General features: G+C 42.4%; 1 non-coding gene and 1 pseudogene across 1 annotated transcript; one reads left to right on the forward strand and one right to left on the reverse strand.

Moving 5' to 3' along the window:
• The first annotated feature begins 3,711 nt into the window (after positions 1-3,711).
• LOC136338567 (putative ribosomal protein eS26-like) lies at positions 3,712-5,439 on the forward strand (annotated as a pseudogene).
• Positions 5,440-19,629: 14,190 nt separating this feature from the next.
• TRNAS-AGA (transfer RNA serine (anticodon AGA)) lies at positions 19,630-19,705 on the reverse strand. Its single transcript has one exon. It is a non-coding gene; the product is annotated as a tRNA-Ser (tRNA).
• Positions 19,706-26,425: the final 6,720 nt, after the last annotated feature.

Raw genomic sequence — 26,425 nt, forward strand, 5'->3', positions numbered from 1 at the left:
ACAATATATATGTATATTTATTAAATCAACGAGCTTTACAACAGTTTTGACTGACACTTATTTCAAATTAACACCAACTGAATGATGTGAAACACTACAGAAGTTGCGATGGGCCAATTAGGTGAGAATAACTGCGTTGTTTAGCCAGTTTTTAAAACGTCCGGGGTTCCCCGCGGCAGACGGCACGCTCCCTGGTGAACCCAGGACGAAGTTTACTTGACGACGCCAATCACCCAGTTGATATTTTGGTCTCATCAAACGAAATTATACTTAATAATTATTTACCGCAATTATTTAAGAATTGCATTTTTTGTTAAATTTGGCACCGATATCTAGCATTGCATTTAAATGGCCTGGGGCAAAAGAGTTAAAGTCATGTCGAGTCCATTTTCAAATTGCCCCCCTTAACTATCGAATTGCCCCCCTGTGGGGTGTGGGCCCCACGTTGGGAAATACTGCTCTAACCCCTCCCCTCAGAAGGAACAGACTTACAACGCAAAAGCTGTGTAAGGAAGGAGACCGCTCAGGGATCAGGGGGCTGTTCACAGAGGAAGAGCAGAGGCTGGAGGTCTGGAAAGAGAGGAGGGTGGGAGGGACGGGGGACTTGCAGGATGTGGCTTTGATAGTTTGTTGCTTGAGGATTTTCTGAGAATTTTCATCCTATCTGTCCTGTTTGGTCTGTGGGCAGGTGGGGGGCAGTTTGAGGGGCAGGAAGCCCTGGTCCTGGCATGAAGCAGTGTGGTGGGTGGCTGGGCTGTCCTAGGTCAGGGAGCACAGTGGGCAGGCTAGGTGGGTCTCTGGCTTCCAAGCTGGGCCTCCCACTGGCACGTAGCTTCTTCCAGGCTAATGGGTGGGTGGGGTGGGTGGGGTACCTTTCTTCCCTAAAGCAGTCAGCCTGTCCTCAGGAAGCCAGGCCCCCGTGGCTCCTTCTGTGTCCACCACAGCTACAAGGGCTGGCCACCCTGCCTGCCCAGGGATGGGCACCGCAGGGGATTCCCATGGGCCACATGAACAAAAGGACTACTTGGCCTCAGGCCCCAGTTGCTGGTCCAGAGAGGTGTGCAGTCTGTGGCTTCCCACTGCCCCTGTACCCCTCTCCACACCAGTCCCAGTCAGAATTCTTACCTGGCGCCCAGTGGGCAATAACATGCCCCAGGTAACTTCTGAGAAGTGTCCAAGGAACTGATGGGTTGTTAGTGGGCCCTTCCTGAATAGACCTCAGAAATTTCACATCAATGTGGAGGTTAAGGGTCCTGTCATCCCCTACCCTGCCAGTCAGATGGGGCACCTTGGGGGTCCCGTCCCTGAGTGGGTGAAGAAAGACTGCTGGGCAGGGGAAGGTCCTGAGGCATTCCTTGGGGAGGTGAAGGCTTGGCATGGCCTGGGGTCCAAACTGATGGGCAGAGACCCCAGTGGGGTAGGGTGGGCGGGAGACAGTCAACCAGGCTCCCAAGACACCTGTCCATTCATGGTTCAGCCCAGATGGGTGCCTGGCCACAACTAGAGAGCCCAGAGGACAGGGCTGTGGACGGTGGGGCCGAAGTGGGGTCAGATGGGACCGAGCCTCTACCTCTCTGGCTGGAAGGGGCAGGCAGCCTCTCCTCTGCGGGCCCTGCTCCAGTCACTGTCCCCTGATGGTTTCTGTCTGCTTGTGTGGGAAATGGAGGGGCGACCATCCTATGCTGCTGACCTCACAGAGTGATCATGAGGTTCAGGGAGGAAAAGACTGTGCAGGGTTTTCTGCCCTGTTCTACCTGAACAGTGAGGGCAAGGACAATGATGACAGTAATGTGAGACACTGAGTCCTCACGAGAACCTGTGAGCTAGGTGGCAGTCTCTCACTTTCCAGAGGAAACGGGTTGAGGAGGCCAGGGCCCAGGCCTAGGGTCCCACACTGAGTGAGCGTTGGAGCTGGGAGTGTTTCAGTATGAGTGCATGCTGAGTCAGAGTGGCACTGGTGTCAGCTGGCTCGGTCAGATGTCCAGGGTCTGAGGTCTGGGCTGGTAGGAAATGGGGTGGGGGGAGTATGGCCTCAGTGACCCTGTCCTGGACCCTGGCAGGAGCAGCCCTCCAGGCTTACCACTCTGATCCTGAGACTCTGGGGAGCTCAGAAGAGGCTGCCAAAAAAGGTAAGTGAACCTGTCTGCCTGCAGGGCGCTCCGGGATCAGAGGAGGCCCCTCCTAAGCCCTCCCAGCTGGAGGCTCCAAGTCAGGAGAGGAGGCCTCCCTCCTGCAGGCCCACCTCCCCTTCCCACAGAACCCAAAACCCTTCATTAGAAGTGACCAAGAGGAGGGCCTGGAACAGAATGGATATGGGGGTGGGGCTGGGCCCGGAACCACAGACCCTGTGATTTGCATAGAGTAGGCCCTGGGAGGCGATTCTGCAAAGTTCTTGGAGAGTGAGGGCAGGGGCAATTGAGGGCAGGGTTGAGGTCCTGGGCTGCTCCATGTGGGAACTCATGGGTGGGCCAGGAGGCTGAGGGTGGGAGGCTTTCAGGGAAGGTCTGTGGGGGCACCTGGAGCAGGGGCTCATCCCACCCTCACCCATTTGGTCCCGTGTGTCCCCTTCCTTGGCATGTTTTTGTCTGACCTGGATAACCTGGGCACTGCAATGAATTATGTGAAGTTTGGTGACCGAGGGCCTGGGCTGGGGTGACCAGGATTGGCATTTGGGGAGGGCCCCTATACTGAGCCCTGAGTTGCCAGCACAGCCACCCTGGGTGCTGCAGTGTCATGTTCATTATAAGGGTTTACGTCCCCACACCCTCTGGAGCCCAGAGCCTGGCCTGGGTCCCAGTCTTTTCTTGCTGCATTTCCTGCCCCCTCCTGGAACCTGGTGGGAGTACAACATGAGAAGGGGTGGGCACAGGGGCTAGTAGTCATGACCAGGGGCTCCTGCTGAGGGAATCTGGCTGTCTCTCTTCCAGGGGACTCATGTCAGCTTGGAAATAGAGGAGGTGAGAGCTGGGGCCCACCCTGTGGGCAGGGAAGGGAGGGAAGTCAGAGACCACCTGGCCAGTACTCTCCTGGGCTCCATCCCCTGCATCTTACACTTACTGGGAGAGTCTGATAACAGAAGTGAGACACCCCTCAAATTGGTGGCACAGGGGAGGGGACAGCATTAGGAAAATTTCTTGGAGGAAACGCTGAGGATGCCCATGCATAGGTAGGGCCCGGATGGAACTAGGGGGACTGGAGGATGCCTGTTTGTGCCAAGTCCCAGGATCAATACCTTTCCCCACTCGGGCCGTGTCTGTATCCTCTCCCTCCCTCTGGCCCCAGGAACAGAATGTCATGGAGGAAATAAATAGTCCTGCGGCAGGAGGCAGCCAAAAAATACAAATTAAAGGGGCCTGGTTCCAGGCCCTGGAACGGCTCAGCAAGACTGAGAGGTGAGGCCCAGCAGGAGCTGGGCGCGGGCAGGGGTGGACTCCCCCTGCTGGCCAGCCCAGAGAACCAGTGGGAGCTAGGGACTGGCCTGTGCAGCAAGTCCTGGGGCACCTGACACTGACACTGGGAGGTACACCTGAGCTGTGCCTCCTGGGTGCTCACAGGTGTCACACTGTCCTGTAGTTACATCCTGTCCTGCCCTGGTCCTTGTTGGCCAGCAGAACACTCGTTTGAAGGATTTTGGGCTTCATTCTGAGACAAAAAGAAGTCATCGAAAGATTGAAAGCACAAGTGCAAATGATTCTTTTTCTCTTTTATCTATTTTTATTTAATATTTATGTTATAGATATTTGCAGTGATTTTCAACCTTTCCCCCCTCCCACACTAATTACTAAGGTCAGTGCCCCTGACTAAATACAATCATTTTCATCTCATGCCACAAATAAATTAGTTACTAAAGAAGAAGAGGTCAGGGCCCCTTTTTCTTTAGTAATTAGTTTATGAGTGCGTGAGAAACAAAGGTTGATAATCACTGATTTAGAGTATTTATTTACCAATAGTTTTTTACATAGAAAAAAGCATGGCAAATCAATACAGAATGCTCCCATGTACCTTTTCCCCAGACCTCTAATGTAACATCAAGAGTGACAACAGCCACTGAACCAATAAATTAACCCTACGACAATACTATTCAACTATAGACCTTATTTGAATTTCACCAGTCTTTCAGTAAAACAGCATAACCATAAAAAGCTGAAAATATCAGTGAACATCAAATCTCAAGATATATGTCTCTATATACAAAACAATAGGAGGCATAAAAAGGGAAAAATGTTCTATTTTATTTAAAAGGATTTAAAATTGTATATGTCAAAAACATCATAGACATGAACAGAAAGAAAATGAAATTTTTTGAAATTAAGTTTATTAGGGTAATATTGGTTAACAAGCCCATAGTTTTCAAGAGTAGATTTCTATAATATATGAACTACGTGTTGCATTGTGTGTCCATCACCCACAGTCAAACCATTTTCTGTAGTCATATGTTGGAAATGATTCTTAAAATGATCTCATTAACAGCCCTTGCATTTTCATGAACTTTAATCTCATGGAAAATATGCGTGGTTACAAAGTCTGTCTTCATGGAAACTCTTAGCTCTTCGGTAAAAGTTTATTAAACTAAGAAACTTAAAAACATTCTTTTTAAGAGTAGCACAATAAATTAAATACCGTACTTTTTCCTGGGTATGCGTACATTTCCATAGAAAGAGTAGGAACACCTTTAATTCTTGTTTAAATGATGAGAAACTAGAAAGATAGTAATGGTAGAACTAGCTCCCTCAGGTCACCACTTCCAAGATGACCAAGGAAAGAAGGAACAACGTTCATGCCAAAAAAGGCCGAGGCCATGTGCAGCCTATTCTCTGCACCAGCTGTGCCTGATGTGTGCTTACGGACAAGGCCATTAAGAAGTTCTTCATTCAAAACGTAGTATAGGCTGCAGCCATTAGGGGCATTTCTGAGATGAGGGTCTTCAAAGCCTGTGTGCATCCCAAGCTGTACGTGAAACCACATTACTGTGTGAGTTGTGCCATTCACTGCAAGGTAGTCAGGAACGGGTTCTCCTGAAGCCAGAAAGACTGAACACCCTCCACCCCAATTTAGACCTGTGGGTGCTGCCCCACAACCTCCAACAAAGCCCATGTAAGGGGCTAAGTCCTTAAGGACTAAAGAAAAGTCCTCTGGAAAAAAAAATGGAAATTGTACTTAAAAAAAAAAAAAAAAAAACAGACACAAAAACCAGGCAGTGGCGCAGTGGACAGAGCATTGGACTGGGATGCAGAGGACCCAGGTTTGAGACCCCAAGGTCAACAGCTTGAGCCCAAGGTCGCTGGCTTGAGCAAGGGGTCACTTGGTCTGCTGTAGCTCCCCCGTCAAGGCACATATGAGAAAGCAGTCAATGAACAACTAAGGAGCCGCAATGAAGAATTGATGCTTCTCATCTCTCTCTCTTCTTGTCTGTTGGTCCCTATTTGTCCCTCTCTCTGTCTCTGTCAAAAAATAAAAAAAATAAAAAATTTATCATTAGGAAATACATTTGAGGCCCTTAAAAAATAAGACTCAAGCAGCAACAAGAATCTCAAAATTAACTAAGCCAAATAAAATAAAACCTTAACTTGAAAAGGTGAAAGTTTCTTTCTTGGGAAAATGTGTTGTATTTCTCTCACCATTCATAAAGCATTTGGTAGACTATGTTCTTAAGTGCATTCTCTTATTATCAGATGCTGGAGTCCATTTTTAGATATACTGGGTCAGCACCTTATTTCTACAGTAACTTGTCAAGAATCAAACAAAAATAAAACATTTTCATAACATAACCATATGGCAATGTTCGCAAGCTAGAAGCGTTATTGCCACCTATTGTTTTATGTATACAGTCTGTTAAATATATGTGAAAGTTTCAACAAAAAAGCTACTCGCCACCATCCCTCTCTCTAACTCTGTGAATATGCTCATTTTTGGCCTTACTGTGACCTGTGCTGTCAGTGTATTTGTTCTCAGGACTGTCAGATCTCCGCACATCTTATTTGGTGGTGAAGGATCTGCTACGTCTCGCATCTTCTCGTGTCTGTTATCACCACTACTGGGGTGACTCTTTGATGAATACTTAAGTGCCTGTAAAACATCACCCCCTACCAAAAAAAGAGAAAGAATTGAAACTTTAAATGTAGTTGACGAATTCATTTTATTATAAAATTTCATATTTTAACTCTATTAAGTTTTACGAATATATGCCAGTGAAATTAAAATTTCCATTTTCAATTATGCCTTTAAATTATTCAAAAAAGGCCCAAATAAATGCCTAAGAGTTATAAGGGTCCTCATACAAATCATAATACCTTATGTTAAAAAATTAAAACTCCAGTTCACAAAGTAAACACACGAAATCAAACTCCTTGGCACATGAATTCCTCAATAAATTTTTCTGGGAGTTAAAATCTTTACTCTAAAGAAAAACAGAAACTGAGCACTATTGTAATCTATTTTTGCTCTACACCTGATGCAAGGATAAGTATAATGAGCTTCGGCACACTTCTGCAAACCTACAGAAAACCAAAGCATCATATTTTCCAATTTTAACTCGCAGAAAAGATTACAAACCTACCTTACTTACTCCGCCAGGTGTGGGAAACAATTTAAAAGTACAAAAAATGTTGGCTCAGTGGAGCTCCCTCGTAGGATCGCTGAGTTCTACCCTAAGCCTAAGGGAGACTCCGGGGCAGCTGCAGAGGCGGGTTCAACAGCGCTTCTTCTCTGACACCGGAAAGCCACAACTAGGGCTTCTTGCCTGACTGCGGGATTGGGAACCCGCATCCGTTTGAGAGGTGGTTAGATGAGTGTTTACAACCATTTGGAGATCTCCCCTGAGAACAAGACCACTAGCACTGCACATGCAGCCTCTGCAGAGACAGACCCTACCTGCAGACCCAGAGCGGCGACACCTGAACCAGTCGTCCGGCAGCCGAAGACCTGCATTCCTACAGGACCCAAGCACCGCCGTCCACTATTAAGGCCACTTTTCTTCACCAGAACAATTAAGTGAAGAAGGGACAGGGATTTACAACATACTTCATAGTTGCAAAACGCTTCGCTGTTTTCTCTCAGACCTTTCATCTAATTTAACACCTTAACGTGAACGTTTGTGTTCCAGACACAGCACGACTAGCACAAGGGGCTCAGGAGACACCCCTCGCCTCGTCCCACCGTCCTTCACAACCCACTATCCAGTCAGGCACCTTCTGGCTGGGGAAATTTTTTTTCTCCCTTAAAAAAGCGAACTTCCTGCACTGACCTGACTATACAAGTCCCTAAGCCGGTTGGGGAGCGCCGGGGGCCCCGCACCCCACCGCTTGCCGGCACTCAGGACCAGAACCCCTCCCCTCAGTCCCCGCAGCTGCCCCCGCAGCATCCCCCCCTGCGGGGTGACAGCAGAAAAATGCGAAAAGAGACGGCAACATGAAACGTGGAGGCGAAGAAAGAAGAAAGGCGCAGCGCCTACCCCGCACAGCCCGAACCTGCACCCCGGCTCCTCCCTGCGCTGGGGCCTCTCCACCCCGCCGCCGCGGAGCCCTGTCGGGACACAACAAAAGTGGCGGCCAAGCCAGCAGCTTATAAGGAGGAGTGATCCCTCTGCCACCCCCCGCCCGACTGGAAACGAAAGCCCACTTACCCATCACGGCCTCTCTGCTGTTACCTCGTGTCCAGTACTGTCAACGCGCGACCTGGGAGTGTGTGTCGGCAGGGGGGAGGGCGGCCGCGAGGGGCAGGCGGGCCACAGCACCAGCACCAGGGTGCCGCGCGCCCTCGGCGACTCAGCTCCTCCCCGTTCCTGGCGCGGAGCTCCCGGGTCATCTCCCTCCGTCCAAGGGGCGCGGGCGCCGGCCAGGAAGCAGCAGGCAGCTGTGTGTGACCTCCTTCCGGAGGGCTGTGTCCCGAAAGGTCAAGTGTGTTGGGGCGGGGGCTCCAGGACGTTCTCTGCTCTCAGACTCCTCGCACAGGAAGTAACGTTCTATCGGTTTACCTAGAGACACCAAGTCCAAATGAATTTTAAGAAGTTTTATTAAAAGGAGATTTAATAATATGCCGGCTGCACGTGACTAACATGGGGCAGAACTGACCCAAATCGTGTGTGCTGACTATAGCCCTGACGCAGGTTATTTACCTTTGATCACACACAGGTTGGCAGGAAGAGGAGGGGAAGATGACACAATCATTAGTAAGCTTGTAACATTCTTCTGTAGGATTTACAAAAATATCTCTACACATTAAAACTTACAAGGTAACACAATAGTGGAAACTGTTCTACATATAAAAAGATATTCCTAAATTTTCTAGTGTTCATTTGCCATTCCTTTGTTTAGAGGTCTATATATTAATTACACGTTTTCAGGAGGGGTCGGGGAGTCTACAGGGCGCCAGGGATAAGCATCGGTGAATGGTCCATTAAAGGAAAGAGAGGCCAGGAAAAGGGCTTGCCTTTCTCTCCCCTGCCCAGGTACCTGGCTAGGTGTTTATCCTCTTCCTCACTGGTGTGGGGGAAGGGAAGGAATCTTAAGTCTCCCTAGCACAAATCTCTTTATTTACAATATAATGCTGTTGTCTATCCTGAGTTGGTGCAAATCACACATAAGTGTAGAAATCATATTCACAAAATCTCTCTGTATGCTTAAGCCATATTATAAAATGCTTAGTTATGTTTTTATGTTCTAGATTATGATTTTATAACTATGTTATGATAGGTAAGTGACAGGCTTTGACTTACACCAAAATTCAGTTTATATCACTGTCATAGAAATGGTTTGTAACCCAAGGACCCCCAAATGGTGATTGCCAGAGGGCAAAAGGTTGTGAGTGGAAGGTAGAAGAGGGTATGGGGAGGGGGATAAGTGGTGATGGAAGGCTCGACTTGGGGTAGTGACTACAATATACAGATGATCTGTTATAGAACTGCACACCTGAAACCTATATAATTTTATTAACTGTCACCCCAAGAAATTTAAAAAAAACTAAACTGTTGAAACCAGGATCACAAAAGCCTTACTTGAGAACTGTGCTACTGAATGATCCCCAGAAAGGTAAAAGCTGCCCCTCAGAACACATGTATTCTATAGTATCTGTGCCATATGTATGTATGTGTATGTCTGTAAACAAGCCAAATCCTCCCCAAAAGTTGAGAGTCAGGTAGGACAGGCACACATATTATTCTCATTTAAAGTGTTTCTTGTACTAACTGAATTCCTGAGAGGATTGGCCCCCACAAATTTGAGGCTAGTCAGGCTACCAGTCACCACGTGCTTCCCAACAAAGCTCTACCGTCTAGGAGGGAGCAGCAGGAGCTTGAAAAGACTTCTTAGAATTCCTTCAGGAAACCTTTGGCTGCTGGTCTAGCAACTACTTTCCAGTCTGCTGTGGTGTTTGAGAACATGGCCTTTCCATTCCTGAAATGAGCCTCAATCCCTCCAACGTGTCCTGAGAGGTGAAACTGAGCCCGCAGCAAAGCTAGAACCAGAGTCCGTGCCAGAGTAGAGGAAGCCGGAAGCCAGAAGCCAGCTGGGCCTGGGCCAGACTTGGTGGGGGGGGTGGATAGGGGTAAAGTGCCTCCTCAGAGCCTCTCCCAGCCTCAAGGAAGAAATGGAGCTGCTCCTGGTGTTAAGTCAGAAACAGGAACCCCAAGTGAGCTGGGCTTCAGGGCAGGGCACAGAGCCACTAGGAGCGATGGAGCAGGAGTCATATTCCAGCACAGTGTCAGTGAGGTGGGATTGCTTTCTGACAGCATCACAGCCATTAAATGAGATATCTGAGAGACACTGCAGCCACACCAAATGCCTGGAGGCTCTGCTTTCCCGGACCTTCCAGGAGTTGAGATGGGAGATGAACTCGCTCGCACCCCTGGGTCTTCCTGCGGTGCCCATACTACTGACCACTCTCCGCACTGGCTTGATTTACCTGCCCAAGGATTTGTGGTCTCCCACACTGCCTCACTGCCATATTGCAAGTTTAGCCTTATTTCTATCTACCCTCTGAACTTGTTTTCACCTTAAACTCAACACCTACTGTTGCTGAAAGTTCTTGACCAAAAATACCATCTGTAACCTCAAGAGCAGGTTAGACTTGCCCAAACCACTATGATGCAGATCTTCAGGGTGGTCAGCAAGCCCTCGTCCTTCCTGACTCTTATCCGCTCCAAGGCCAAGAGACCTGCCTGGCTTTCAACCCTTCACTAGGGAGAACTTCCTGTGCATGAGACGGCCCAGTGGACACACTGGAGACCCAAGTGCCAGCACAAAAAAGTGAGAACGCTGGCCAGGGAGCGCACAGTGGCAGGGGGTGCGGGGATGCCCTCCAACCAGCGCCAACTGAAGGGGGGGGTGCATCGGAAGGGGGAAGCATGGACGTGAGCTCAGTCAGAGGTAGTGGTGCCAAAGGCGGGGGCAGGGGGGTGCCGGGAGCACACAACGGATAGTGCGCATGTCGATGCTATGGGGCAAAAGGGGGAGATGGGAAGCGAGGAGTGCGTTGTGGCAGCCGAAGGGTGCAAAGACAAGCTCCTGCCAAGGTGCCAACGCCAACTGCTTGGGGGTACGGGAAGGGTTGTGGCGCATGGATGTGCTGGGGGCCCAGGTGCCAAGAGGGGAGCGGCCAGGGAGCGCACAGAGGGCTGGGGCACACAAAACCCCTCCAGCGAGCGCCTACAGGAGAAGGGAGTGCAGGGAGACACTGGAATGCTCTCTGGTTGAGCTGCCCACGCCAAAGGCAAGGGGGCAAGCAGGAAGCACACAGCGGGAGGGGGTGAGGGGACGCTCTGGTGGGCACAATCCAGGGAGAGCTAAAGGGTGGGCACATGGCAGTGCTTGGACAAGATGGGGGGGGGGCTCAAGGGCCAAAGTCAAGAACGAGGCTTGGAGCACAATTCAGCCAGTGCTAATGTGGGGTTGGAGTGAGATTTGGTTGGGCTCAGTGGGGCACAAGAGCCAGACCCAAAGGAGAAGAGGCCAGCAAAGAGCACATGAAGGGAGGGGAGTCCCTCCACCCCACCCCTTACAAGCTGGTACATTCTAAGGGGCACAGGGGGGGGGGGTGGTGTTGTCCAAATAAACATGAGGCTTTCATTGGAGAAAACTAGGCTTTTCGATAATGACACAGCTACAATGATTCCATTGGTGCCTAATGTACATTTGAAAAGGTTGCAGTTTTACATAGGTCTGTCTGTTCCATGGTATTTTACCTCCCCACTCTAGTCAAGCTGGGCCTTTGAGATGCAGGCTACCTAGGACATTCCAGAGGAAAACTATGAATTTATTTTTCCATTTGGTATAGAATCACTGATCCCATCCAAACTTTCTGTGGTTCACAAGATTAAATTGCTTTAACTCTACCCATAATACCTCTTAGACTAAATTGTCTCAACAAATGTACCTTTTCTTTACTTTTCTTCCCCCCTCCTTTCTTTCTTTCTTCCCTCCCTCCCTCCCTCTTCTCCATAAATAGCTGAGTGCCCACTGTGTTCCAGGTATGAACAGGGATCATATCTTATTTTCTATCCCCAGTGACTAGCACAGTGACTTACAAAGGCTGAAGATCTGATAAGGGTTTTATGAACGAATAAATGAGAGGCTGATGGATGAACAAATAAGTGTATATATTCATGCATATTTGACCCTCTTTCCTATAAGGCAAGGATACTTTCCAAAGACCAGTTCTCCTTTGCCTAATCTTCCTTTATTTTGTCCAAGGTTGTATTACAAATCATCTCTTCTGATCCATTTCAACTATCTTACAAATGTCAATCATCACCATCAGTTCCCCATTGCACCATCAGAATAAAGAATGTGGATCCACTAAAATTACCCTTCAAATAAGGTTATTATTTCTCTCCCTTTCTTATAATGTTAATTAGCAAAATTCCAAGTTTCTTAAAGAACATTAACATGAACTCTTAGCACCAGCTTTTACTAAATGCTGGTGGATAGGCTGGGATACTTCAACTAAATGACAAAGCAGTAATTTGGCAGATGTTTTGAAAATTTTAAGAAAAATATTCATGTATATTTCATAATTTCCCTCCTTCTCCAAATAATTGTTAACCATACTCTACTTACAATAAACTATATCAAGTTTGTTTACTACCTCATACCAACAAAAACTAACTAATGAAAACTGTTTGAACTATTTTATTTCATTGATTGATTTTTAGAGAGAGGAGAGAGAGAAAAGTGGGGTGGGAAAAGCATCAACTCATAATTGCTTCTTTTGCTTCTTATATGTGCTTTAACCAGGCAAGACTGGGGACTTGAGCTGGTGACCTCAGCATTCCAGGTTGACGCCTTATCCACTATGCCACCACAGGCTAGGCTCAAACTGTTTATCACATTTATTACATCCCCAACTTTGATACTTCCTTCACAAATCAATTTTGGAGAAATAAAAGGCATCCAACTTGGGAAAGAAGAAGTAAAACTGTGACTTTTTGCAGATGACATGATTCTATATAGAAAACATTAAAGACTCCATAAAAAAAAACTATTAGAAATAATAAACCAATACAGTAAAGTTGCAGGATACAAAGATCAATATACAAAAATCCACTGCACACCTATCTACTAACAATGAAATTTCAGAAAAAAGAAATGAAATTCTTTTTGTAATTGCAACAAAAATAGTAAAATGCCTATTAATAGGCATTTTAATAAACTTAATAAACTAACAAATAAACTTAACAAATAAACTATTAATAAACTTAGCAAAGGATGTGAAGGACCTATATACTGAAAACTACAAAGCATTAGTAAAAGAGGTTAAAAAACACACAACGAAACTGAAAGATATTCCGTGTTCACGGACTGGAAAAGTTAAAATTAAAATTTCCATTTAACCCAAAGCTGTACACAGATTATCAAAATCCCAATATTTTTTAACTACAACAAAAAAATCATCAGATTTATATGGAGCCACCAAAAACCATGAATAGAGAAAGCAATGCTGAGAAAAAAAGAACAAAGCTGAAAGTAATCACACTAGCCAGATTTCAAATTATACCACAGAGCTACAATAATCAAAACAGTATGGTACTGGCAGAAAAACAGACACTCAGATCAGTGGAGCATAATTGAGAGCCCAGAAATAAAACCACACGTGTATGGGCAAATAATTTTTAACAAGCCAAAAACACACAATGGAGAAAAAAGCCTCTTCAATAAGAGGTACTGAAAAAATTGGAAAACCACATGCAAAAGATTTTGATTACAGTTTGTCCCCATGTACGAAAATTATTCAAAATGATCAAAGAACTAAATATAAGAACTGAAACAATAAATTATAGAGAAAAAAACAGGTACTAAACTTATGGCCCTTGGTCATAGAGAACATTTTATGAATTTGATCCAAAAGGCAAGGGAAGCAAAGGCAAAAATAAATGAATGGAACTATATCAAACTAAAAACCTGCACAACAAAAGAAACCCCCACAAAAAGGCAACCAACTAAATGGGAGATAATATTGCCAACAACAGCTCTGACAAGGGGGTAATAGCCAAAATATATAAAGAACTCCTACAATTCACCACTAAACAAACAATCCAATTAAAAATGTGGAGTGGACCTGAAAAGACACTTTTCTCATGAATACATACAAACCACAAATAGATCCACGAAAAGATGCTCATCTTTGCTAGCTACAAGAGAAATGCGAATCAAAATTACAATAAGGTACCACCTGACACCTGTTATAATGGTTATTACCAACAAGAGAAGTAATTAGTGTTGGAGAGGTTGTAGAGAAAAAAGTATCCCTCATTCATTGCTGGTGGCATAGTAAACTGGTAAAGCCACTATGGAAAACAGTATGAAGTTTCTTCAAAAAATTAAGAATAGAGTTACCATATGACCCAGCAATCCCTCTCTACTGGATATCTACCAGAGAAACTAAACATTATCTGCAAAGATATATCCACCCTTTTGTTCACTACATTATTCACAGTGGCCAAGACATGGAAATCACCAAAAGGTCCTTCAATAAATGACTGAATAAAGATGATATATAGTCTGTATTGAATAGACAAATTGAAATACTGCCATTTGTGACAATATGGATGGACCTTGAGAATATCATGCTAAGCAAAATAAGACAAAAAGTTAAGAACTCTATGATTTCACTCACATGTGGCATATAAAATGGAAACTCGGACACAACAGTTACCAAAGGGAAGAGATAGTAAAGGATCAAGTGGGTATAAATGGTGACAGAAAATGATTTGACTTTGGGTGGTGGGCACACAATGCAATATACAGATTATGTATTATAAAAAACATGAAACCTATGTGATCTTATTAATGAATGATCACTTGAAACCTATGTGATCTTATTATCCAATGTCACCACAATAAATTCAAGAAAAAGAGTATATTTTAACTTATACCAAATTAAGCCAAGTTACAAATATGAGTATTTTAAATGTAAAACAGCATTGATTAAGTATATAAGGAACAGAATAAATTACTCACTAAAAAAATGCAATAAAATCTACCATTCACTGTCGAATTCATATTTATAACTATTTTATCAGCTATTAGTTGTTTTGCCCTGCTATAGACAAAATCCTAGCTGGTTCCCTTTTGATTTCTCCCATGAATATTTGTACTTTAAAATGAAAAGAGAATTATATAAATTATTTTTCCCCCTCCAAAATACATAACAAAAGATTACTACAGAATGGCCTTCACGATTTACTATTGTGAAAGACTTGAAGTATTACTACCCTGGATCATCTATCCCAGCGGTTCTCAACCTGTGGGTCGCGACCCCGGCGGGGGTCGAAAGACCCACAGGGGTCGCCTAAAGCCATCGGAAAATACATATTTATTATACAATACATTTTTAAATAAAATACGTATTTCCAATGGCTTTAGGCCAAAACACAGGGGTCGCCTAAAGCCATCGGAAAATACATATTTATTATACAATACATTTTTAAATAAAATATGTATTTCCAATGGCTTTAGGCGACCCCTGTGTTTTGGTCGTTCGACCCCCGCCGGGGTCGCGACCCACAGGTTGAGAACCGCTGATCCATCCCATGAAGATAATTTAGATTCTAGAATAAAACAAGTAAAAAGAAACTTACTCAACCTGGAAACACTGAGGTTGCTGGTTCAAAACCCTGGCTTGCCTGGTCAAGGCACAAATGGGAGTTGATGCTTCCTGTTTCTCCCCTTCTTTCTCTCTCTCTCTCTCTCTCTCTCTCTCTCTCTTCTCCCCCAAATGAATAAATAAAAATTATTAAAAAAAAAAACTTACTTTATAAAGTCACATTTAGGTACGTGAAACATCCTCCCCCAATTCTTTTCTGTGGAAGACAGGTACCAAAGCCCAGATGCCGCGGAGACAAATCGCTGGGCGCACTCGGCGTAAGCCAGCGGCGGTCGTGCCCGAAGCCAGCGGCAACCCCAAACGTTAAGTCCGCAAGGCGCGTGCCGGCGCGGGGTCAGGGAGAGCGTGCGGCACGGAGAGAGACTCCCTGCGCTGCAGCTGCCTAGTCGTCGCGCCCTCTGCTGGCGGGAGGACCGCACTGCACCTCCCCTCCGCTGGCGTCCTCTTCCGCCAAGAGGTGTCGCAGTGCCACAAGTTTGTGAAATTTCGGACTCAAGGGAGAGTTTACTTTAACCCTAGAAGATGAGGAAGGAAAATGGTCCTGGTTGCAAAGATCTTCTTTGGAACCAACTATGTTCTAATAGGAGAGGAGGGGAGGATCACTCGAGCCCTTCGTTCTCATTCATTCAAAAGCATTCATCTTCATGCACAGTGCTGAACATAACCCCTAAAGGCGAGATGAGTGGGAAACTGCTGCCAAAGAAATGGCAAAAAGCGCTGAATTAAGTGTACGACTAAGAAAACAATAGATGCGGAGTTTAAGGTTGCATAAGTGTTATAAAGCCTCACAATTTAAAAATGATATAACAAAAGTTGGGAGGAAAAAAAATGGGACTTTGTGCAAATATGATTTTCATATCTATAATTGGGGTAAAATATTTCAAGCTGTTAAATGAAATAGAGATTTAGGACAGAGGGAACATGCTGAGAAAGAATATAATCAACTAAAATCTGGTGATAAACAAAAGGAGAAAAAAGAGGCCCTGGCTGATTGGCTCATTGGTGGATCATCGCCCAACGTTTGGAGAGCCAGGTTCGATTCCCGGTGAGATCACCCAGGAGAACCGACCATGTGCCTCTCCACCTCTCCTCCTTCTCTCTCTCTCTCTCCCTCTCTCACCTCCCACAGTCATGGCTCCACTGGAGCAGGTTGGCCTACACCTCAGGCACTTAAAAAATAGCTTGGTTCAGCAATCCCTCTACTGGGTATATATCCCAAAAACTCAGAAACATTGATACGTAAAGACACATGCAGCCCCATGTTTATTGCAGCATTGTTCACAGTGGCCAGGACATGGAAACAACCAAAAAGCCCATCAATAGATGACTGGATAAAGAAGATGTGGCACATATACACTATGGAATACTACTCAGCCATAAGAAATGATGACATCGAAACATTTACAGCAAAATGGTGGGATCTTGATAACATGATACGAAGCGAAATAAGTAAATCAGAAAAAAACAGGAACTGTATTATTCCATACGTAGGTGGGACATAAAAGTGAAATTAAGAGACATTGATAAGAGTGTGGTGGTTACGGGGGGGAGGGGGGAATGGGAGAGGGATAGGGGGTGGGGAGGGGCACAAAGAAAACAAGATAGAAGGTGACAGAGGACAATCTGACTTTGGGTGGTGGGTATGCAACATAATTGAACGACAAGATAACCTGGACTTGTTATCTTTGAATATATGTATCCTGATTTATTGATGTCACCCCATTAAAAAAATAAAATTATTAAAAAAAAATAGCTTGGTTCAGAGCAACAGAGCACTGGATGGGCAGAGCATCGCCCCCTAGTGGACCTGCTGGGTGGAACCTGGTGGGAGCGCATGCTTCAGTCTGTCTCTCTTCCTCCCCTCCTCTCACGAAAATTAAAAAAAAGAAAAGAAAAGAAAGAAATATAGTAAGGACTCAATAGACAATCTAAAGAAATAGATGATTAAGGACACCAGGTAACATTATAATTATTATGGTAACCTAGAACAAAAATACAAACCTTTCAAATGAGCAAAATACATACACACAACTACAACAAATCAAACAAGACCACACAGTGAAATAGTTGAACAAATTATGATACAAAACAGAAAGCGTAACAAAACAATATGACAGAATTAAGATCAAACACCTTACATAAATAAACATAAATGAACTAAATCAGCCTATTTTAAAACAGTTTTATATTGGAGCACAAAGCATAACACAATTCTATGTTGTATACAAGAAAATATATAAAATAAAGCAATTTTGAAAGTTTGAAAATACAAGAATAGAAAAGCTATACCAAGAATTGGCAAACGTAAATAAATCAAGGATCATAAACTTACTATCACAGGGTTGATTTCATGGTAGAAAGCATTGAGATTTAGAAAGGCATTTTAGCCTGACCTGTGGTGGCACCATGGATAGAGCTTCCACCTGAAATGCTGAGGTCACAGGTTCGAAACCCCAGATTTGCCCTGTCAAGGCACATACGATAAACAAATCAATGAGCCACTAAAGTGAAGCAGGTATGAGTTGATACTTATCATTCTCCCACCTCTTTCTCTTCTCTCTCTGTAAAATCAATAACTAAAATATTTTTTAAAAGGCATTTTATAATAAGAGTTATAATTCACAATGAGAAAGACAGAAATATCTATGTACTGAATAACATAATTTCATTATTTAAAGAAATTATAAGCAAAGATTATAGAAGATACAAAGAGAATAGACAGTAATAATTGGTATAGTCCTTTCCAGATGAATGGAACAAGAGGAAAATATGGATAGAGAAGACCTAAAACTACAATGAATATGATAGACCTGAGATATCAAAGTCTGTACCCTGACACAGAGATGATATCTTTTCAAATGTCCTTGAAAGACTCAGAATTACTGGCCATATTTTAGGCCACAGGGAAAATTTTAATATATACCAATAAGTAGAACCATATAGATAATATCTAATTATAATTTTAAAATACCTCAGAAATTAATGACAAAACAAAATAAGTCTTACTTTTTGGAAAATTGAAAACACTTAGACAACATTTGGATCAAAAAGGAAAACAAAAAACAAAATAGATGATACCCCCCCCCCCCCGCTGCACTTCCGGTAGGAGCACCTCTTTCATTTGTGGTCAGTGAGAGGAGCACTGTATGTGGCGGCCCTCCAATGGTCTGAGGGACAGTGAACTGGCCCCCTGTGTAAAAAGTTTGGGGACCCCTGCTTGAATGTGTGCTCACCAGTTAAATTGCTTTCTCATCAGGAGGCAGTTACTATATTCAAAAGCACACTAACTTCAGACAGAGAGACCTGGGTCCTCATCACAGTTCAGCCATTTACTAATTGTGTAATTTCAGCAAATTACTTGACCACTCTGAGTCTCATTTTCCCGTTCAAAATAACACCTGTTTCATTGATGTATTTAGGGAGAAGTGGGATGATTTATATGAAAGTTCCCAGCATTGGTGTATTTAGGGAGAAGTGGGATGATTTATTTGAAAGTTCCCAGCACTCGGTCGGCATAGTTATCTTCTACCGTTCTATGCACACAACTGTCATCACTACTGGCTGAAGTGTTTTTGCTCCACAGAGGAAGAGAGGGTACCTTGAAAGGGTTACTAATCCCTCGAAACCCTCTCATTACAGACAAACTCATTTCCCAATCCTGCCACATAAACTACTAATTTGGCTTTGATGACCCGATCACACACTGAAGACCACATTAAGGTTGTCACTGAAAGCTGTACTCATGATCAAAGTTCTGAAGCAAGGCTGCTTCTGCCCACACACTCCGGGGATGGCACCAAACTACAGGATGGAAAAGATAACAGACCCCCACAGAGTCATGTCTCTCAGATCAAGGTCTTAGTCTACCTGCTTGAAAAGTGGGAACATCACTGATGGAAAGTGATAAAAACATTTTATAATTTTATCGACCATTTTATAACTCATTGAAAATCTATTTTGAGAAATTATATTCTCCTGAATATTATTTATTTCATCTAGATTTTCTAACTTATTTGACAAAACTGAACAGTCATCTCAAGATAAGAGTACTTCCCTCTGCATCTGGAGTTGATTCTCCTCATTGCATATTTGGTATATTTGTGTTTTTCCCCATTTTCCTGGTCAGTTTAGAATTAACCTAATTTATTTTCAAAGAATCAGTTCTTGGATTTATTGGGGGTTTTTTTGTTTGTTTTTTTTTTTGTTTTTGTTTTTGTTTTTTTTTTTCATTTTTCTGAAGCTGGAAACAGGGAGAGACAGTCAGACAGACTCCCGCATGCGCCCCACCGGGATCCACCCGACACGCCCACCAGGGGCGATGCTCTGCCCACCAGGGGGCGATACTCTGCCCATCCTGGGCTTCGCCATGCTGCGACCAGAGCCACTCTAGCGCCTGAGGCAGAGGCCACAGAGCCATCCCCAGCGCCCGGGCCATCTTTGCTCCAATGGAGCCTTGGCTGCGGGAGGGGAAGAGAGAGACAGAGAGGAAAGTGCGGCGGAGGGGTGGAGAAGCAAATGGACGCTTCTCCTGTGTGCCCTGGCCGGGAATCGAACCCGGGTCCTCCGCACTCTAGGCCGACGCTCTACCGTTGAGCCAACCAGCCAGGGCGGATTTATTGTTTTAAATCTACATTTTTCTGGTTTACACATCACCCTTTCACAATTTTATCTTTCTGACTTTCAAAGGTTTATTTTGTTCTATTTCTAATTTCTTACATGGGTGTTTAATTAATTTAGTTTATCATAAATTTTTAATAATTGCAGTCATTTAAAACCATATTCTTTACTATTAGTACTACTATTCTAGTGAAACTCCATGGGTTCTGATATGTCATTTTCATTTTCATACTTTTCTAGGTATCATCTATTTTGTTTTTTGTTTTCCTTTTTGATCCAAATGTTGTCTAAGTGTTTTCAATTTTCCAAAAAGTAAGACTTATTTTGTTTTGTCATTAATTTCTGAGGTATTTTAAAATTATAATTAGATATTATCTATATGGTTCTACTTATTGGTATATATTAAAATTTTCCCTGTGGCCTAAAATATGGCCAGTAATTCTGAGTCTTTCAAGGACATTTGAAAAGATATCATCTCTGTGTCAGGGTACAGACTTTGATATCTCAGGTCTATCATATTCATTGTAGTTTTAGGTCTTCTCTATCCATATTTTCCTCTTGTTCCATTCATCTGGAAAGGACTATACCAATTATTACTGTCTATTCTCTTTGTATCTTCTATAATCTTTGCTTATAATTTCTTTAAATAATGAAATTATGTTATTCAGTACATAGATATTTCTGTCTTTCTCATTGTGAATTATAACTCTTATTATAAAATGCCTTTTAAAAAATATTTTAGTTATTGATTTTACAGAGAGAGAAGAGAAAGAGGTGGGAGAATGATAAGTATCAACTCATACCTGCTTCACTTTAGTGGCTCATTGATTTGTTTATCGTATGTGCCTTGACAGGGCAAATCTGGGGTTTCGAACCTGTGACCTCAGCATTTCAGGTGGAAGCTCTATCCATGGTGCCACCACAGGTCAGGCTAAAATGCCTTTCTAAATCTCAATGCTTTCTACCATGAAATCAACCCTGTGATAGTAAGTTTATGATCCTTGATTTATTTACGTTTGCCAATTCTTGGTATAGCTTTTCTATTCTTGTATTTTCAAACTTTCAAAATTGCTTTATTTTATATATTTTCTTGTATACAACATAGAATTGTGTTATGCTTTGTGCTCCAATATAAAACTGTTTTAAAATAGGCTGATCTAAATAGGGAGGGGCCTTGGCTGGTTGATTCAGTGGTAGATCATCAGCCCAGCATGTGGAAGTCCTAGGCTTAATTGCCAGCCAAGACACACAGGAAAAGTGCCCATCTGCTTCTCCACCCTACCCCCTCTCCTTTCTGTCTCTCTCTTTCCCTCCCGCAGCCAAGGCTTCACTGGAGCAAAGTTGGCCCGGGTGCTGAGGATGGCTCCATGGCCTCTGCCCCAGGCTCTAGAATAGCTCTGGTTGCAACAGACCAAGGGCCCCAGATGGGCAGAGCATTGCCCCCTGGTGGGCTTGCTGAGTGTATCCCAGTCGGACACATGAGGGAGTCTGTCTCTCTGCCTCTTTGCTTCTCACTTCAGAAAATAAATAAATAAATAAATAAATAAATAAATAAATAAGGCAGAATGGTTGTTCCCATAATGGTTCCATTAAATTCACCAGTCTGACCTCAGAAAACATCTGCTAGATCCTGAAAAATAACAGTAGACTACCATAAAGTCAACCAAATAAAAGCCCCAGTTGCAGCTACCAAAACAAATATGGTACTTCTGCCAGAGCAGCCTCAGGTACATAACATGGGCATTATGAGTTAGCTAGTGAGTTATTTTTTATTTCAATCAGAACTGGTTGCAAGAGCCAACAATCTATATTTACAGTTTTGCCCCAGGGCCATGTTAACTCTCTTGAAGAGATCCCGATGGTTTAGACAAATGGCTAGCTTGTTGTAGGATTTCATGACACATGGGCTGCAGAAAATGGGAAATAAACCCTAAAAAGATTCTGGAGTGTTCTATGGGTTTGGGCAAATGACATATACCTGTTATTACAGTGTCATAAATAGTAGTTTCACTGCCTTAAATTCCACTGTGCTCTGCCTATTCATCTCCTTCCCACCCCTAACCCCTGGCAGCCACTGTTTATTCATTGTGTTTATAGTGTTGTCTCTTGTAGAATATCATGTAGCTGAAGTCATACGTATGTAACCTTTTCAGATCGGCTTCTTTCATTTAGTAATGTGCATTCCAAATTCTTTCATGTCTTTTCATGGCTTGATAGGTCATATCTTTTTAGTGTCAAATAATATTCTATTGTCCAGATGTACCATAGTTCATTTATCCATTCACCTACTGGAGGATATCTTGGTAGCTTCTAAGTTTGGGAAATTATGAAGAAAACTGCTGTAAACATCTCTGTACAGGTTTTAGTGTAAACATAGCTTTTACCTCTATGAGGTAAATACAAAGGTGCTCAGTTGCTAGATTGTATAATTAGAGTCTTTGGTTTTATAAATGTTAATTTTACAAGACTATAATATTTAGGCAAAGAATTGTTCATAGTATTCCTTTATTATTCGTTTAATGTCCATGAAACCTGTAGTGGTAGTGATGTCCCTTCTTTCATTTCCAATTAACAATATTGTCTTCTCTGTAATTTTTTTCTTAGCCTTCGTAGGATTATTGACTTTATTGCTCTTTTCAAAGGACTATCTTTTGGTTTAATTGATTTTTCTCTCCTGGTATTCTGGTTCCCTTCTAAACACTCTCAAGAGTCAATCTTCCCTCTGTTAGCATATTCTTTCAATAGGCAACCAAAGTGATCAGATTTAATTTTTTTTAAATTACATTCATATTCCAGCTCTTCCCACTTTTTACACATACACTATCTTCCTTGGGCATGTGGTCCCAGACATTCATGGCAGTAATTTTCTGACTTGACTTCTATGGGGGCTAACATTCTCCAGTTAATTTTCGTTTCAGAAAGTAATTTATTTTTGAGTTCTAGGGTTTTGTGTACTGGTCATATGTATACTATTTAGTATCTTACATAAAAATATCTTTTGCAATAAAGATTTTAGAAATTATCTCCTATCATTTCTTATATATTTAATTATAAATTCAGTGATAGATTACTGATTTATTTAGTGGTTTATTAATGATCCTTAAGAACTTAAGGTTATTTTTCTAGTCTAATTACTCCAAATAATGATTGTCCACAGTCTACTCTTATATTCTAAAACACCCATTCTTAAACCACAGGATTGTTTCCTAACAGAGAGCATGAGAATCAAGATGAAAAGTGTAGAACACTCATGTATTTGTGCTTAGGGAAATGATAAAGATGACTTTGGGGAGAGAATCTGAACAGATATTTCTCCCAAGAAGACATAAAAATGGCCAAGAGATATATGAAAAATGCTCATCTTCAATAGCCATTAGAGAAATGCAAATCAAAACTACAATGAGATACCACCTTACACCTTTTAGATTGGCTATTATCAACAAGACAGGTAATAACAAGTGTTGGAGAGTCTGAGGAGATAAAGGAACCCTCATTCACTGCTGGTGGGAATGTAAATTGGTACAACCATTATGGAAGAAAGTATGGTGGTTCCTCAAAAAACTAAGACAAGAACTACCATAAGACCCAGCAACCTCTCTGCTGGGTATATACCAAAAAAACTTGAAAGCATTGATATGTAAAGACACAGGCATCCCCACGTTCATCGCAGCATTATTCACCGTGACCAAGATGTGGAAACAAATTGTCCTTTGATAAAGCACTGGATAAAGAAGATGTGGTATATATACAATGGAATATTACTCAGCCATAAGAGATGATGACATATTGCCATTTACAACAACATGGATAGACTTTGAGAACATTATACTGAGTGAAATAAGTAAATCAAAAAAAGCTAAGAACTATATGATTTCACACATAAGTGGGATATAAAACTGAGACTCATGGGCATAGATAAAATTGAAGTGGTTTCCAGGGAGAGGCAATTGTGGAGGAGTGGGTAGGGAGACGAGGACAAGTATGCAGTGATGGAGAGTGATTTGACTTTGGGTGATGGGCACACAACATAATCAACAATTCAAATGCTGTAGAGATGTATACCTGAAACCTATGTACTTTTACTGATTAATGTGAGCCCACTAAATTTAATTTTCTAAAAGAAAAAAAATTACCTTGGGGAAAATGATAACCTTTCCTCACCTCTACCATTCACTACATCTCAAGGTAAGATGGCCGCTCTGCTACTAAACAGTACCATCATGTGAAAAGATTGCAAGAATTAAAGAGCATGTCTTTATCAAAATATCTGTAATTAGGACCTTCACAGAAACAGAACAAAAAGTACTAGTGAATTATTGTTTTCTCAGAGGTATCCCTCTTTCTTTCCTTACCTTCATTTCCTTTATGTAAAACTTCTTCCTTATGCAAAAACATAGTTTCTTACTATTACAAAACAGTTAAAAAATTGAATTTAATTTGTTTCCATCCATTTGTTTCTCTTTTCTATGATACTTAGCTCTCCCTAGAAAGAGCTATTTGTTTGTCTGAACATCATCATCCCACTAAAGAAAAAAAATCTGTAACGTCTTCTTCAAGTCTAGTTTAATTTGTTCTCTTGTTAGAGGTCATAAAGTGACTCTCCTGCATGCCTCTATGCTTTCTTTCTTTTTTTTTTTTTACAGGGACAGAGAGAGAGTCAGAGAGAGAGATAGAAAGGGACAGACAGACAGGAACGGAGAGAGATGAGAAGCATCAATCATCAGTTTCTTGTTGCGACACCTTAGTTGTTCATTGATTACTTTCTCATATGTGCCTTGACCGTGGGCCTACAGCAGACTGAGTGACCCCTTGCTCAGGGACCTTAGGTCCGAGCTGCTGAGTTTTTTGTTGTTTTTTTTTACTCAACCCAGATGAGCTCGTGCTCAAGCTGGCAACTTTGGGGTCTCGAACCTGGGTCTTCCTCATCCCAGTCCGACACTCTATCCACTGCACCACCGCCTGGCCAGGCTCTATGCTTTCTTGAGTGAGAAAAGGGAATGGAATTGAAATTATTATAGAGTCATATAATCTTAGGGTTCAAAGAACCTATAAACCCCACCACCTTATTCAATGCTTAAGTCTTTCTACCTAATCTATTTCACAATATTGGGATTTCAGGATGCTAATAAATTTTATCTCTCTCCCACTTTGAGTTTTGAACCTGTTGTGACATAAAAAAAGTATGATATTGTAATAACATCTTACTTTTTATTATAACTATATATTTGTAATAACTATATATTTGTTCTTTGACATTGGTTCTGGCACAAAGCTTTTTTTTTATGATTTTAATTTATTGTGTTTACATAGATTCAAGAGTCCCACCAAATATATTGCCCCCCACGCCCATGTTTTCCTCGGAAATTCCTTCCCCATTTCCCTCCAGGATTTGCTGTCTTGTTCTCTATAATATTGTTATATTTATATAATTTCACTAATCTCTTTTGCTGCTCTGATCTCATCTTCTCTTCCATTTTCCCTTTGACCACTTTCCCTCTGGTACCTTTGATCCCGCCTCTGCCTCTGTTCCATTCCTCAGTTCAAATTGTTCATTAGATTCCTCAAATGAATGAGGTCATATGATATTTTTCTTTCTCTGCCTGGCTTATTTCACTTAGCATGATAGTTTCCAGGTCCATCCATGTTGTCACAAAAGGTAAGATTTCCTTCTTCCTCATGACCATGTAGTATTCCATTGTGTATATGTACACAATGGAATATTTTTAATCCACTAGTCCACTGAAGGACACTTGGGCTGTTTCCAGACCTTGGCTATTGAAAACAATGCTGCTATTAAACATGGGGGTACATTTCTTCTTTTGAATCTGTGATTTGGTATTCTTAGGATATATTCCTAAAAGTGAGATAGCTGGGTCAAAGGGAATTCCATTTTTAAATTTTTGAGAAATCTCCATACTGTTTTCTAGAGTGGCTGCACCAGTCTACATTCCCACCAGCAGTGCAGGAGGGTTCCCTGTTCTCCACATCCTCGTCAGCACTTATTATGTATTGTTTTGTTAATGAGTGCCATTCTGACAGGTGTGAGGTGGTATCTCATTGTGGTTTTAATTTGCATTTCTTTAATGATTAGTGATGTTGAACATTTTTTCATATGCCTGTTGCCCATCTGTATGTCCTCTTTGGAGAAGTGTCTATTCATTTGTTTTGCCCATTTTTTGATTGGATTGTTTACCTTCTTGGTGTTGAGTTTTACAAGTTCTTTATAAATGTTGATTATTAACCCCTTATCAGATGTATTGAAGAATATATTTTTCACTCTGTGGGTTGTCTTTTTATTTTGTTTATGGTGTCTTTTGCTGTGCAAAAGCTTTTTAGTTTCACATAATCCCATTTGTTCATCCAGTCCTTTATTTCACTTGCCTGTGGAGATACATCAGCAAAAATATTGCTCCGAGAGATATCGAAGAGTTTACTGCCTATGTTAGCTTCCAAGATGTTTATGGTTTCATGACTTACATTTAAGTCTTTTATCCATTTTGAGTTTATTTTTGTGAATGGTGTAAGTTGGGGATCTAGTTTCCGTTTTGTTTGCAAGATCCTGTCCAAGTTTCCCAACACCATTTATTAAAGAGACTGTCTTTACTCCACTGTATACTGTTACCTCCTTTGTCAAATATCAATTGTCCATATAGGTGTGGATTTATTTCTGGGTTCTCTCTTCCATTCTATTGATCTGTATGCCTGTTCTTAT

This window comes from Saccopteryx bilineata, chromosome 5, assembly GCF_036850765.1.
Source record: "Saccopteryx bilineata isolate mSacBil1 chromosome 5, mSacBil1_pri_phased_curated, whole genome shotgun sequence".
Lineage (NCBI taxonomy): Eukaryota > Metazoa > Chordata > Mammalia > Chiroptera > Emballonuridae > Saccopteryx > Saccopteryx bilineata.